The 3,949-nt window shown below is 45.0% G+C and overlaps 1 long non-coding RNA gene across 1 annotated transcript; it reads left to right on the top strand.

The window, feature by feature from the left end:
• The first annotated feature begins 1,201 nt into the window (after positions 1-1,201).
• Positions 1,202-2,710, top strand: LOC123140040 (uncharacterized). Its single transcript, XR_006469749.1, has 3 exons — positions 1,202-1,493; positions 1,629-1,803; positions 2,307-2,710. It is a non-coding gene; the product is annotated as an uncharacterized lncRNA (long non-coding RNA).
• Positions 2,711-3,949: the final 1,239 nt, after the last annotated feature.

The raw sequence follows: 3,949 nt of genomic DNA, 5'->3' as shown, positions 1-3,949 counted from the left end.
CAGTTTCTTACAAAGCAGGAACTCAAAAGTGATATTCTATTTCCTTACCATTTTGGGTGAGTGTTTCTGTCTTGAGCACATTCTCTTTTGTTTACTCCATGCATGGTATGTGGCCGGCTAATCGATGAGTTATGCATGACGTACTGTGCATGTATCGTGTCCGCAGGTTCCACTGGATTCTGCTAGTAATTAAAGTTGACACCTCAGAATGTCTCGTCCATGACTCTCTGAATAAGGATCCAAAGCTTTGGGTCGACATGAGAAGAATGCTACAGAAGTAATTATTTTCATTCATTTGCGCTCTATATCGATCGGCCTATTTCGTTCATTTCCTAATATCAAGTAACTAATAACTCTCTTGTTCATTTAATTTTCTTTGCCTCGTAGGGTTTGGAGACGGTTCGTAGATACAAAGGTCGGTGAATTTAAAAAAGAGCTAGAATTCAAAAGGGCAAAGGCTAAGAATGGTGAGGATATTCAGCCAGCGGGGACCAATCTATGTGCATACTATGTCTGTGAGATAATCCGGAGATACACCTCTGAGCGGGTTCCGAGTGATACCAATGCTCAGAGGAATAACCTCCGGATGATGCTTAGTCCAGAAGCTCGCTTCCGACCACTTCAAGAGGAACTAGCTGGATGGTTCAGGAGGGAAGTCCTCCATCCTAAAGGAGAACACCATTACGAGGACGTAGAACTTTATATGCATTAAATTATGTATGGAAACTTGTTCAAAATTGTATATGGTCATCCGATGATATTGAATATATATTGTATATTCCTCTTGAATTCTTTTTGGTTCTAATTTCAAATTTGTTTGAAATTGTACATTTATATGCATGTATGTAGTACCGTAGAATATGTGAAACTCCTTCAAAATTAAAATAAAGCACAAAAGAAATAAAACAATACAAATTAAACAGAAAACAGGTTTAGGGGGGGGGGGGCTAAAACCCTAAACCTGCGGCGGCCTTTAGTCGCGGTTGGCCAGAAGAACCACGACTAAAGGTCCTCCGCCCCGACGGCCGCCTGGCGCCCACGTGGATGGGCCTTTAGTCGCGGTTCTTAAGCAACCGCGACTAAAGGGTGGGGCCTTTAGTCGCGCCCGTTCGGTCGCGGTTGCGCAACCGCGACTAATGGCAGTTGCGAACCGCGACCAAAGGCCCTTTTTCCACCAGTGAACCACTGCCTTCTGGGCTGTAATAATAGCGTACTACTTAGATTGTGGTTTGATATGTCATTACAAGCTTAAAATTATTTGCTATCTAATTTTTATGTAGTTCTTGTGTAATATTTGTTTCTGCTTTAATCTTAGTATGTCATTACAATCTAATTGTTCGTTCTCACCCTGGCTTAATTAGCTGAAAACTGATGTTCTGACGGTGCCACTTTCTATTTCCAGTACTATTGCTGAGCCACCTTACCATCACAAGTATTTGCCTGAGCTCTGGTGATTACTCCCAAGGATTACTCCACCAAATACCATTACTGAGGTATCACTATGTGCTTGGCTGGCTATTCATGTGCAGTACTGCAATGTGTGGCCTTCTCTGTTCTGTGAAACGCCAGTACTTGCGTTGTGACCCTTCATGTAATGTCTGTTAACTTCCAAAGTGTCGCGTAACTAGGAGGGCAGCAGCCTCGGCGCGGCGATCAAGTCGCTCCTTAGAGCGGATAAGTCGTGCCACTTGGCCAGCGGCAGGAAGTCCGCCGATCGTCGGGATCTGCTTCATGGACGGCGCCTGGAAGAAGCTCAATGACGAGACCATCGTCCTCTTCAAGTGGAGGGGCCGGCTCAAGCAGGTACAGCTAGCTCACCACAGCTCGCTCCTCCTCCCTGTTTCTTCTTCGATGACTGTCTATATAAACACAAAATTTACTTCATGTGGTGTGCCCATATAGTGTGGATGCCTAATTGATATCGTCAGAAGTTCATTATTATTGACATGTTATTAATGTATTTTCACAAGATACTCTCTTGGTTAACTGCGAATAGCATTAGCTGCCAACTGCTAGCGCTAGGTTGTGGGTAGAGTAGATGATTCAGTTATCTGAGCAGCTGCTGAACTGTTGAACCGTGTGTTTCGCCTGAACTTCCGCGAGCCACAGTTTCTAGCAGCCCATTTGTTCTGTGCATTCCTCCGATATGTGTGATGTGCAACTTCTTTAATAATTTTTTGAAGAGGAATGCTTGCTTTGGTTAAGACTGACGTATGAGGTCCCCTGAGTTGTACTTGCACACATTATTTTTGTGGTAGAATTACACATTATTTTTGTGGTAACGTTCATTTTTACTGATTTTGTAGTCAGACTTTGGCGAGCTGTCAAGATTTTGCTTTTAGTCACAGAGATAGGCTTCAAATGTTATCTACCTTGGTAAGGTGATTCGTTGTCTTCAGCTGGTATGTTTGAGCTTGTGCCAGGTTCAGTTAGCGATAATAACGCCAACGGCGGAGGCGGAGCATGCATAGTGCATAAGTTTATGAGCTAATTGTGATACTATTTATAGAGTTTTCATATTTATCATTAGGATGATGAAGCCTGTCAAGTATTATCCAATACTAATTAGCTTTGCCTCAGAGCTTGGAAAGACAAAGTAGAGTTGTCAATAATGATCAGCTACCATTGATATCGATGTTTCCAGAACATCGTTTTCAATTGTCTGTTATCTCATTGTGTTTATAAGCAGATACAACATCTCCTGTAACACTTATTCTTACACTTGCTGATATGAACTACTTGGCTATGTTTATAGAATTTATCTCTTTATGTTTTGTTCTACTCGATGCAAATTAGTTGTCCTCAGCGAACATTGTCCCTTGCTTTTGGTACAAATTTTGACTTTATGATCTGCAGTGAACTTGCGGTTATCCTGGGCAACAACTACACTTTTCTTTTGGTATATATTTGATCTGCATGCCCTATACTAAACTCTGCTATCCTGGGCGGCAACTATACCTTGCTCTTGATATATCTTTGTAATGTTTGTGATATACACTGAACACATTTATTCTCAGTTGTTACTCTAATTTCCTTTGGATGTTCTAAACGTTTTTTTTTATATTGAAGTTTTAGATGGCGAGTCATCATGCCGAGCCAGACAACGCGCGCCAAGGCGCGCTTCCGATCTAGTATATATGAATAACAAAAGCTCTCCCGGACACACAGCGCTACTACTGTAGTAGGCTACGTACTAGCCAGCTTAGCTTGGCAACACTCTGCTGCTCTGACATGCACATAGTTGGCAGTTGATGCTCTACCGAAAGCTGAAGCCCCCAAGAGCAGCCACGAAGACAAGAGGGAGGATGGACGACCAAAGGACCGTCTTCCCGACGGCGTGCCTCTCGTCCAGCTCGCCGGACACCCAGACGCCGACCAGCGCCTCCACAATCCCGAAGATCACCACGGCAATGAGCACGGCAAAGTAGAGGTAGAGAAGCCCCCTGCCATGGTGGAGGAAGATGCCCCCGGGCGCCTTGAACAGGAGGAGGCAGAGCGCCGCCGCGGCCTTGAGGACGCCACAGGAGATGAGCGCCCGAGGGAGGTTCTTCCGGTCGTTGGAGAAAGCGCTGGAGATCAGGGTCACAATGTTGCTGAGGATGGCCATGGTGGTGGAGAAGTGTTGTGGTTTTGCTTGAGCTTTTGGTATGGCAGAGTGGTACAAGGTTAGGCCGTCAGGGTCTGTCTATTTATAGACAACGGCAGAGGAAAAGAAAAGGCAGAGGATGGCATAGTCAGCAAGTCCTGGGTCCTCTGCTTCACGACCCTGGAAGCTGCCGCAGAATTTCGTCGTCAGATGAAGCAACCCGAACCGAACCCGATCGGTGCAGTTGCCGTCGCTGTCGCCCTCTGCCGTGCTGAGACCCTAAGCTTACTTAGTCCTTGAACCCCCAGCGTCTATGTTACCGGCCGGCCAGTCTCTTTAAGCAAGCCTAGTTCAAATATTCGC

Source organism: Triticum aestivum, chromosome 6B (assembly GCF_018294505.1).
Source record: "Triticum aestivum cultivar Chinese Spring chromosome 6B, IWGSC CS RefSeq v2.1, whole genome shotgun sequence".
Classification (NCBI taxonomy): Eukaryota; Viridiplantae; Streptophyta; class Magnoliopsida; order Poales; family Poaceae; genus Triticum; species Triticum aestivum.
This window is presented reverse-complemented; position numbering and strand designations above follow the sequence as displayed.